This window comes from Dermochelys coriacea, chromosome 5 (assembly GCF_009764565.3).
Source record: "Dermochelys coriacea isolate rDerCor1 chromosome 5, rDerCor1.pri.v4, whole genome shotgun sequence".
NCBI classification, from domain to species: domain Eukaryota; kingdom Metazoa; phylum Chordata; order Testudines; family Dermochelyidae; genus Dermochelys; species Dermochelys coriacea.
This window is the reverse complement of record NC_050072.1, coordinates 69,096,358-69,108,792: the sequence shown is the minus strand read 5'-3', so window position 1 is coordinate 69,108,792 and position 12,435 is coordinate 69,096,358.

Sequence of the window (12,435 nt, the reverse complement as noted above, 5' to 3'; positions counted from 1 at the left end):
TTAGATCCATAAGTTCTTCAGTCCAATCCACTTCCCTAACTAATTTCCTTAATTTTTGAAAGTCAGCCCTTTTGAAATCAAAAACCCTAGTTGCAGATTTATTTTTGTTAATCCTTCCATTTAGTTTGAACTGAATTAGCTCATGATCACTTGAGCCAAGATTGTCCCCTACAACCATTTCTTCTATGAGGTCCTCGCTACTCACCAAAATTAAATCTAAAATGGCATCCCCTCTAGTCGGTTCAGCAACTACTTGATGAAGGAATCCATCAGCTATCGCATCTAGGAAATTCCTAATTCCTCTTCCTAATTCATTGGTGGTCAAAGTGGCACTTCATGAGCTAAAGGTGTCCTAGCTCACTCAACTCCATCAGATAAGGAAGAGAAGAGGCTGGATGTACTAGGAAGAAAAATACCTTCTTCAGCTGCATTAAACATACACATATCCAGCTATGAAGCTGTCATGGCTAGGTACCAATTCCATCTCTGGAGCAAAATGTCCTCTTTTATTAAAGCACTTCCAGGGGAACACAAAAAACTTGTCAAATGTTATTTTGACTGAAGGACTGAATGTTGCTAAGCAACAATTGAGAGAGGCTTTTGACTCCCCAAGATATTTCAGCAAGATCAGTAGCTTCAGCAGTCTCACTAAGGAGACACATGTGGCTAAGATCAGTGGGACTCCTTCCTAAGATAAAAATGATGATTGATGACTTTCCATTTGAAGGAGCAGGTCTGTTTAGTATTTAGACTGATGAAGTATGAGAGAAGATGAAAAAGGTAAGATCTACGGCTAGCTCTTTAGGTTTCTTTAATACAGGAAAGGGGCCATATTCTACTCCATTTCATGAGTATCAAAGGCAATAGCTTCCTTTTTCCTTCTCCTTCATTTAATTACAATTATCAGAGAACGGCATTTCCAACCTTAACATTATACCACCTTCTTCAACACCAGCTACAACAGAGGAAGAAATTTAAAGCAGGTAATAATAAAGAGAAAGTTTTGTCTTCTTAGTCCTCTATAGCTCCTCCAAGACATTTGACATGAGGACATGGAGCTTAAAGCCAGTCCAGTTGGACATTGTTTATGCACAGTTTTTGGACTGGTTGTCCCATTTTTATTACCAATGGGAGTTAATAACATTGGACAAGATGGATTTAGAAGTTCTCATGTGGTTACACAATTCAATTCAAAAGTATCCCCTCCCCTACCCCACCCCACAAGCCATCTACTTCATATCTGAGCAGGGATTAAAGCCATTTCAATTTGCTGAAAAAAGAGGTTCAGTCGCTACTGCAGTTAGTTGCAATAGAGGTAGTTCTGTGAAATCACAGAGGGAAGTGGCTTTACTCACTTTATTTTCTAATCCTCCAAAAAGATAGGAACCTTCATTCTATTCTGGATTTAAGGAGATTAAACACTTATATAAATAAATTTTACTTCCACCTGTTGTCTCAAACTTTAACTTCTCTTTCACATCAGGAAAGGTTTGCAGCTCTGGAATTAAAAGATTCATACTTCCACATTTCTATAAGACCATGTCATTGGAAGTATCTGAATTTCTTTGTTGGAGAGGACCATTTTCAGTACAAGGTCCTCTCTTTCAGGTTGTCTACAACACCCAGGGTATTTGCAAAATGCCTGTCTGTTGTGGCAGCATACCTAAGAAGGCATGGGATGTATGTATACTAGGACTGTCAAATGATTAAAAAAATTAATAGTGATTAATCATGCAATTAAAAAAAATTAATAATGATTAAAATATTAATCATGATTACTCACGCTGTTAAACAATAATATAATACCATTTATTTAAATATTTTTGATGTTTCCTACATTTTCAAATATATTGTTTTCAATTACAACACAGAATACAAAGTATATAGTGCTCACTTTATATTTATTTTTGATTACAAATATTTGCACTGTAAAAAACAAAAAAAATGTGTTTTTCAATTCACCTCATACAAGAACTGTAGTCTTTTTATCATGAAAGTTGAACTTACAAATGTAGAATTATGTACAAAATAATAACTGAATTTGAACTTAAAACAATGTAAAACTTTACAGCCTACAAGTCCACTACTTCAGCCAATCACTCAGACAAACAAGTTTGGTTACAATTTGTAGGAGATAATGCTGCCCACTTCTTGTTTACAATGTCACCTGAAATGAGAACAGGCGTTCACATGGAACCGTTGTAGCAGGAGTCTAATCTTTTTTAGAGTTTTAATGATTCATGAACAAATTCTTCGAAAATCTCACTAGCAGAGATCTTGTCTTTTTCACTCATCTATTTATTTTTACTAAATGACAGATTTCACTCACCTCAATTTTAATTATTCCAAAAGAGAAACAAAAAGATACTCTGGGTGAAATCCTGGCCCCACTGAAGTCAGTAGGGCCAGGATTTCATCCACAGTGTCTATCATAGAATATCATAGAATATCAGGATTGGAAGGGACCTCAGGAGGTCATCTACTCCAACCCCCTGCTCAAAGTCGGATCATGTATCTATCGTGATCTATAGAAGCATAAGTCGTAATACATTGGCCCCTTTTCTACTGGTTCGGAAGTTATCTGTGAGGCTTGCTGGTTAAAGGAAACAGTTATAACACTGCTGACACAAGAAGAAAAGACAACAAGAGCTTAGTGAGAATGAACCTATTAAATAATATTACTGAATGTTGCACAACTATGAGAATTTACTGCAATTATTCTAAATGAACCTTGGTGTTTAAGTTAATGGATAAGATGTGCTTCCAGATCTCTGTCTTAGTTCTTTGTGCCTGCAGCCATCACTATGGAGTCTGAGCACAAAAGTTTTTGAGGGAACTGAACACTATAAAAGTAATGTTTATGCAAAGTTCTCCTCACATACCAGCTGGAGTTAAGTCTGCCTCTGTAAAATCAGATCCATTTCTTTTCAGTACCCTATCTAAATTAATTTGTTGAGTCAGATTCACTGGCATCTGGTTTTCCTCACTTCCTTACTTTTACTACTCCACTTCATTGAGGAAACATATACACAGTGAGAAAAATGGGATGTTTTGAATCAGCTTAACACAGTAGGTTTTTCTTCCATCTCAAAGCCTTTTCTGATTTCACTTTGTGGATTTAAAGGTGTGGCAAGGGACATTGGTTTTTATTCTTTCTGGGAAAACTGTGTTGACTTTAATAACATTTCCTACCATTCCTGAATAGAAAATGGGCCAAACCTTAGTGGAGTTAACCATGGGATGAATTTGGCTCAGTGTAATGAGATTAACTAATTTCTTTTTTAACTGTGAACCTCATTTCAATCCAATCAAAATTTTAAATCCAACATCCTATAACATTTTCATTCACAGATAATTGGGCTTTTTAATAATTTATCCATGTTGCTGGAGAGAAGGGGGGAAAGGACTGGAAGTTTAAAACACAAAGGAGAAAAGTTAATTTAAAGTGATGTTTGGAAAAAAGTCCCCTTTGAGATCCTGTTGTGTAATTGAACAGATTAAGAGAACTGACAGTAACTTCACGGTGTGTCTAAGTGGAGGTCTCTACGGGTCAACTCTTGGATCCTGTGCCGACATGTTAAACAAGTTTGTCAATTTTCCATCAGATTGATTTTTCTCACAGGTCTGGAAGCCTCGTCTCATTTCATCTTATTTCCACAGGGGTTCTTAACATTGCAAACTGCCGTTTACTTTTGTCTCAAAGTGTGAGGAATGATTTTTATCTCTTAGTGGCAATCAAGGCAGGAGGCTCCAGAAATGGAATTCTCTGTTTACCCTGTAGCACATTGCATACACCCACTGTTTCTTTTTTTAAATTCTTCTCCCCACTCTTCCCTTTTCCAATACGATGTGGAGTTTTTGAATAAATTTTTAATAATTATGAACAATTTACTTAAGGCAATTGTCTGTATCCAATTTCTGAAGCATTGTTTTATGAAGTAAGTAGACAGAAATCATATTTTCCTTTGCAATTTCCAGCATAATGAAGAGTCAGCTTGGGAAAATATGGTACCCCCTAAAAGGTTACAAGAAAGCCTATTAACGTCTATTTACATTTCAGTGTCTGTTCTCCCCTCCTGTTAATACTAAGGGAAATTAAATGCATGGAATAAAGGGAGTTTCTCAGTGGCCAAATGCTGCTAAAAAAACTACACTGTGTATAATTCTGAAGTAATGCCCTAAGTGACAATGGAACGACTCTAGATTTACACCAGTGTAACCAAGAGCAGAATTTGTCCTCATGTCTGTAAGCCCTGATTCTATTCTCATATGGTTGCATACTAGTGCAATTCCACTGACCTCAATGGACATCCTGATTAACAGCGGTGCAAGGGCCTGATCCGGTTTCCATTAAAGTCAGTGGAAAGACTGCCATTTATTTGAATGAGAGCTGGATCTGACCCTAAGAGAGGAATGTTAGATCCAAGGGATCTGATTCTTTGTTGTCCTACATCCAAAATAGTCATTTACCCCTGTGCAAAGTAGATATAAAACACCACCAAATCATAATGGGAGCATTTTACATGTACTTCTCACTGATGTAAATGTCTGCACAAGGTGCAGGCCAATAGGTCTGATTCTCATTTACACTAACCTAATTTACACTGCGCTGGCAATGTAAAGGGGCCTTGTTATGCCTTCTTTAGGGCTCCTTTATATTACCAGAGTGGTGTAAAATGGCCTTAGTGTCAATGAGAATCAGGCCCATTCTGGAATTTGAAATGCTTGATTCTAATTTAATAAAATAAAATAAAATAATGATGTGAAATGTTACAAAACAGTTTGATTATCTTATTTTTGCAGTATTTTCCATATTTTAAAAAATGTTTTCTGAATACTTTTTGATTTCACTTAAAGTGAAGCTTTTGGAACCAAAATCCTGTTATTACAAGGGACGACATTACAGTTCAAAAGGAAAGGGAATTTTGGGATTGGTTAAAAGGATGCCGTCAATCCTATGGAAATTGTCCTCTGGTACCTTGCAAGTTGTATTAAGTCATGGACTTATCGTCTAACTTTCACATGACTATGTATTTTGTTAAAAGCTTGGCTAGTTCCTGAAAATCAAGACAAACCCATTAAGCTTCATCAGGACATGGAATGAGCTGAATTTTGCTTTATAAATTTAGAGAAGCTTTAGTTTTAATTTTTTTTAATCCTGTGTAGACACTAAAAATTACAGGGCACTTTCCTAAGAGTAAGGATATGTTTCAAATATTCCTCATTATAGTTTCTGACCTGCACAGTATCAGACTATGATGTAATATGTTAAAATTGATGTAGAAGGGTATCACCAATATGATATTGGTCAAACAGGTATGTCAAGGTAATAATTGAGTTAAACAAGTAAGAAAAAGGGGACAAGTGCAGAAAAAAGAGCAACAGTTTAGCCATTTGTGTGTTTTAAGTGCATGGTCAAGTTGAAGCAGAGAACTCAGAGTTTCAAAAACTGGGTTCTTTTTCTGGCTGTCACTGATACACTGGGCCCCATGTCACACCCCTTCTGTACCCTTTCCCTGGAGCTCCTTTCTGCACTCCGTACCCCTCCTGAACCCCAGCCCCCTTCCCTGAGCCCCCTCACTTACCCTCTTGGTGCCTCTTTTCCAATCTGAAAAACAGGGATCACAATGTTTTCCAACTGCACAGAATTTACTTATGATTTATTAATAGATGTAAAATTCTATAAAATTATACAATCATTATTATAGCCATGTAATCAAATATTTTCTATATTTTCAATTCAATTTGTTTTTTAATTTTGCTCTCAGGCTGAACTCTTGTGTTACAAGTTTCTAGTTGCAGCAGATTTTTACTGGTTGATTTATAAACGAGTTTCTGATGTAGGTTACTGATTACCATTGCAATGCAAATGTAATGGAGCTCTAATGAGTTTTTTGGTCAATTTGTAATGTGGGTTTAGGGGTTGAAATTGACAGTGGTGCTAGGTTTCAGTACCACAACTCCTATTAAAATTAACAAGAGTTGTGGCAGCTAAACCTCAGAATGAGCTTAGAAAATGTATCCCATGGTGAGTTTCATCAAGATTTGTGTCCTATTGCTACCACCTTAAAAAAAATATTTCAGGAGAGCTGCCCAGTACCAAAAGTAACAGTGCTATGTCTTTACCACATAAAAATATACTAAACTTTTCCAGATTTCAAACCCTCTTTATATTGGGATGTGAATTTTTTATGCTTTAAGAGTTTTGTTGGTATTTAACTTTAACTAGTAATTGCCTGAACAGTATTTTAATCTGAGAAGTTCATGCTTAACCTATTTACAATCACTGTAGAATGAGAGGGTGATGGAGTGCAACTGCAGGAAGGGGCATCAGCCTGGCAAGGCTAATCCCAAGACATGGCCAGAATGAGGCACTCCACTGGTGAGTAGAGTACCCCAGGACAACCTGGTGGAGAATGTGTGCAGGCAATTACCCCTGATAAAAGGGGAGGGTTGAAAGACTGTGCATGACGGTTGCCCCGCATAAAAGGGGAGTAAGAGACTGTGGCAGACAGTAACCCAGATATAAGGGGACTGTGAAAGGCCATAGCAGAGAAAAAAGGGAAAGAGACAATGGAGCTGCAGAATGCAGATGTGTTTTTTGCTGAGGCCCTTATCCTCCCAAGCTGGACCCCAGAGTCACCGCCCCTGTTGAAAGGGGCCGACAAACAGCAGGGATGGATCCAGGCTCTGCTGAGGTAGGTGCTAGAGAATCAGCTGAGATAGTGGGAGGCACATGCATACCTGCAAAGCTATTTGATACAGCTGGCTGAAGAGAAGCTGTATTTATTTAAACACATGATGGAAAAAATTAGCAGAGGCTGCAGATGGCGAGATTGGAAAGGAGGGGCCAATAGGCCAGAGGCCTGGCCAAAAATGTTTTATACCTGTGGGCGAAGGGGACACCTAAAAAAGATAGTGCTCTTACCTGTATGGAGGAAAGAAGCTTTACTCAGAAGGCAGGAAAACAAGAAAGCCCAAAACAGTCCAATCTGTGGGGAGAACAGGAAAGAGAGAGGCATGTGCTCAGCATGGGTACCTAAGAAGGAGATGCCCATGAACTGTTAGGGGAAAGCTAACCCAGGAGAGCAGGCTAGATAACAGAAGGCTGGAGTACGGCCTACCAACAAGTCAAGAACAAGGGTTTGTTTTGGGTTCTGTGAGGCTGGCCATGTAAAAAGGCACTCCCTTCTTAAGAAACTGTGGGGTAGCAAAGGTGAAGCCATGGACACCACTTGAGATAATAAAAATGGAGAGGTGTCTGGGAACCAGAGTGCCCTGGAGACTGTCAGGGTAGACATGGCGGTGATGACATGGACCTGGCAGGTGGCCAACCCACGTGCCAGTCGTGGGTTGTTAGGAGACAGCAAATAAAATGATTGGGAAATAGAGGGCCCAGACAAACACAGAAGCAGAGCTGGCTCCTGTGAGCACTCAGACTCTGAGTGAAAGGGTGATGGGGGATCCTGTGAAGCAAAGGAGCTACAGGAGAAATTAGCAGCAGTGAAGCAGGCCTTGCAAGAAGCTACAGGGACCTATAATTGCAGCAAAGAGAATTCCGAGACTCCATGGAACAGAAAGGCAGACTGCTTCTCATGGTGGGGGACCTGGAACAGGAAAGGGATGACCTGCAAGCCCATATCAGACAAATGCAGGGCAGGAGGCATCCCTATCCCTGAGGGTTACAGGATTGAGCAGAGGGTATGTGATGGGGAGTCCACCCCACACCAGGCCAGGGGTTAAGGTGGCAGGTGGGCTAATTAACTGCCTAGTCTGCATCTGGAGGAGGAGCCAGGGAGTGGGGACTAATTAGGGAAGAGAATCAGCTGGACAGGACCAGGAGGGCCCTGTATAAAGCTTAGGAGCTGAGAGCAACTAGGGGATGCAGAGAGAGAAACATGCAGTCACTGTCAGGGAGAGAATGCCAGGTAGGAAGTAGCCCAAGGATACAGCAGAAACGTTTAGGACTGTGAAAACATTGCTTGTTGTAGAGTCCCTGGGCTGGGTTCCCCTACCAGCCATTGGGGAAGTGGCACTATTCAGGGTCAGTGAATAGGAAGACTGCCTGGAACAGTGGGTCCTGAGAGACTTTGATACCCTGGAAGGGGAGGATTACAGTGACCTGGCTGGAGGGCCAAACCAAGTGGGAGCAGTTGAGTGCGAAGAGAACAAGACAAGGAAACGAATGTAGTGCAACTGTAGGAAGGGCGTCATCCTGGCAGAGCTAATCCCCAGACACAGCCAGAAGGAGGCACTCTAGTGGTGAGTAAAGCACCCCAAAACACAGGGCCTAAGCTTTTGGAGCGCCAAAGCTATTGGAGTCAAGGCATAACCCATCAAGCCTTGTCTTTCCAGGAAACAGGCAGACCCTTCTTAATTAGTTAATTAATTAAGCAGATTAGGCCATTGGGACCCTGGTCTATGCTACATCTCCATCCTATTTTAAAATATGTTCAGCTGAATCAATTTTAAAACTGGTTAAAAATTTCCACAATGTTGACTAGACCAGGGATCGGCAACCTTTGGCACGCAGCCCGCCAGGCGCCATCCCTTGGCCCGCACTGCTTCCTGCAGCCCCCATTGTCCGGGACCTGTGAACCACGGCCAGTGGAAGCTGCAATCTGCCGAACCTGTGGATGAGGCATGTAAACAAACCGACTTACCCTGGTGGACCGCATGCCAAAGGTTGCCGATCCCTGGACTAGACCTTTGAGTCCCTTGGTCAGTAGATGATTTACTTTTGTGCTTTCATACTGTTCAAGATCATGGAGAGCTAATTTTCATCTAAACATTGTCTTATCACATTTTCATCCAAAGTATGTGATCTATTTTCCCTTCATGTGTTTTAGTAAAATCTTCGGAGTAAAGAATTCAGTGTCCCCAAAAGTATGTCCAAGACTTTCTATTTCTTCCCATTCGAACCCCAACACACCTGTGAGCTATGCAGCCACCTTTGTGTGTATTGGTGTCTATCTCACTTGAGTTCAGGATTTCTGTGTTTCTGTACTGCCATAACATGCAGCATTTCATACTGGAGCAGGGGTATCCCTGACTATAATTCCCAGGTCTATAATTATGGGTGGTGGGGAAGGTAAAACTCTCATTGCATAGGGGGGAACAGAGTTCCCAATTTTTTTCCATGCTTGGGCACGAATGAAGAAGGCACCTTGAAAATCCCCCATATAAAATAAGATTAGATTAAGATAGATGTGTGTGTATAAGGGGATAAAAGGCTCATACCAGGGACAGGAGTGGTGTGTGAAGAATGGCATAATAAGGCACAGCAGGTGAGGATATCTACAGTGATAAGTGAAAGATTTAAACTACATCACAAAATCTATTGTCTGGAAAAAACACTCTTATCCCTTATAGGCAAGGCAGTAGTGAAGACAGAACCTTTTACTGAATTAATCTTTTCTCAAATAAAGTTCTAGATGGAAACTCTGATACCAAACAGTTTTATGGATGCCTGTTGGGGACTTACTGTTTTCGTAAGATGGAGATCATGAATGGCCAATTTTTGAGTATAAATCACAGGCGAAGTGGATAATTCTGAGTCTCTCTCTTCATATAATGTATGTGAATTTCACACTGGTTTTTTTTATAGAACTCCACCTCTAGAAAGTCAAAGGTTTCTCAAATTCCTATCTCAAAAAATAGAAAGTGATCATACTAGCCAGCAACAGCAGAATGCCAGCAGGAAGGCACCAACACCCTGGAGCAACATTGTTTAGAGCTAGAGGCACAATATGTTTTTAATCTAAGCCCTGATCTCACAACTCACAAGAAATTAACGAAAAAAAGATTTAGGTGAAGCAGTTACCAGTCTGCAGAACAGCTCATGCTGGAACATCAGTATTATGAAAAACTGGTTTTCATGTTACAAACAGCAGTGATGAAACATTTAGGCATAGACGAATAGCAAACCAACATCACAACCAAACAGCCTTGCATTCTAAAACCTTAAATGACAGGTTTAAAGATTTCTTTATGCAAAACTTTAAGGCTCCCTATAATGTAAATGCAATAAAATATTTGCTAAATGTGTATAAACTAGGAAATCTTAAAGGTGGTAATAAGGAAGAGTTGGATGCTGGGATTACCATATGAGAAATAAAAGCCCCAGCCCATCCATGAACTATGGAAAGGCATGGAGCAAGATGGCCTTGCAACTAAACTATAGAAACTACATGCAGAAGGTCAAATCCTGACCTTGTACCAAGGCCAAGCACATTGCCTGGTGCTGGGGTTCTCTGCTGCAATCAGAGGAACAGAAACTTCCCAAAACCTCATCCTTTTCTGACATGCACAATAAGAAATGGACATTGATCTTCCACTTGGCACAACCCTTCTTCTGTCTGCACAGGAGCACATCACTGTCTCTACTGTGCATGGTAATTACTCCCCCTAACTCCATCTCAGACCCCAGTTGATCCCTGTACAGTGTCTGTAGACTTACACAGCAAAGGAGAAATCCTACATCCCTTTTATGGACACACAAAATACAGCAGAACAACTGTGGTTCCTTTGCACAAGTTGGGACAAATCATGGAGAAGCTCTGTAAGAATACTCCACATCCTTTGATTCATTATTATCATATAACAATGGCCTTCTCCAGGGATCTGTACTCAGTCTGATGCTCTTAAATATATACAGCTGACCTGCTGCTCACCTTGGCAAAGAAGTTCGTGTACGTTGATGACATCCGCTTGGAAAGAGCCAGATGGATCTTTGAGGAGCTGGAGTCCTGCCTGCCGTCTGACCTTGGCCAAGTACTTTTCAAAGTGGTGACTTAAGCTAAATGCCCTAAAGACAGAATCATCTCGTTTCCATCTCTCCTGCTGGTTAGCTCACGGACAACTGCAGGTCCTTCTGAACAATCAGCCAATCATTACGGAACCATGCCTTATTTATTTGCTCTCTGTCCTTTTGACAACACATTCAGAAGACACACGCCAAAGTCCAGTTGAGAGTCACACTTCTCTGCAGGCTTGCTGGCAACTCAGGCCAGGTGCCTTCTGGACATTTCCCAGTGCCCTACTTATTTCACCTGCTGAATACTGTCTGGCAGCTTGGGGCTCCAGTCTTGTGGCAAGCTGGATATAAACTCTGCCCTTCATATCATCACTGTGCCCCAGATATGTCCAGTGTCCAACCTTCCAGGTCTGGCTGGCATTGCTCCCCTTGCAATTAGGTGTGAAGGCCGGGCCCTGGCCACATTACTGCTCACAGCTGGCCATCAAGACAGCTTACTCTGCTATTCCCTCTCAATGTCACATCAGAAATGCCAGATAAAGACAAGATGCCACTTTTCTGAAATAGTTGAGCATCTCAGATGGTACAGTCAACATACTTGTCTAAGGAACAGTGGCAACAGGTGGTGTGGGACTACATTTTGAATCAATGGCACATTTCTTGGCAGACTGACAAGTCAGATCTGCTCTTGCACGAACCAACAGGATATGTTGTGCTCACAAGTGGTTTAACTCATATCTGTACCACTGCGGCTTCATGAGCTCTCCATCCTGCCCCTGAGGAGCTCAGGAACGAACATGCATGCCATCCGGCTGTGAACTCCCATCTTTATTATCTTGATAGTGGATGGATGCGCATGATGTCTCTGGATGCTGCTGCTGAGACAAAGTGGCAACATCACTTACCCAACATTTAAGTAATTGTTTGCATCATCAGAAGCTGTCCTCCAAAAGATTATTATTATTTAATACGTGTGATAGCACCTAAAGGCTTCCACTACGCTAGAATCCATAGTAATGGGAGCTGTACAAACATACAGTAAATAAATGGCAGTCCCTGCGCTCCATGCATACAATCTAAAAAACAAGGCATAAGAAGGTAGATCAGACAAACCTATGGATCAGGGTAGAATGGGGAGGAAAAAGAATAAGATATGCACAATGCTGAGCCAGTCATGAGTAGTAATCACAGCTCATCATCTGCTTGGCCATTGTCAGGCTATAGGTGACTGCATACTTGCCATGGAGCAGTGCAGAGGAAAGGACTGTGGGCAGGCCAGGGGCAGAGCAGGGCTGTGGGTAGTGGGTCCCCTAGCTAAAAACTTCACAGAGGGGAAACATAGTAGGCTGTGGAGTGGCTACATCAGAGCTTTGCAAGTTCTATGTGGGATAGATCCATAGATCTCTTGTACAAAGCTGTTTACTCTGTGTGGGTGACATTGGTTTCCCCACATATGAGCTCCTGTTCCGTATTGGGTGGGTTATGTCTCAGCTCTCCCTTTTAGCTGTTCCACTGCCTCTTGACTCCTGCTCTATTTCCACCAAGATCACAGCTGACTTTTCATTTAAATGCTATAACAACACTATAAAATATTAGCTTAATAAAAAGACTTTAGAAAACATAAAAATTGCTTCCATTCTCTGAGCATCTTTCTTACCTCCAATCTAATGCCAATTTGC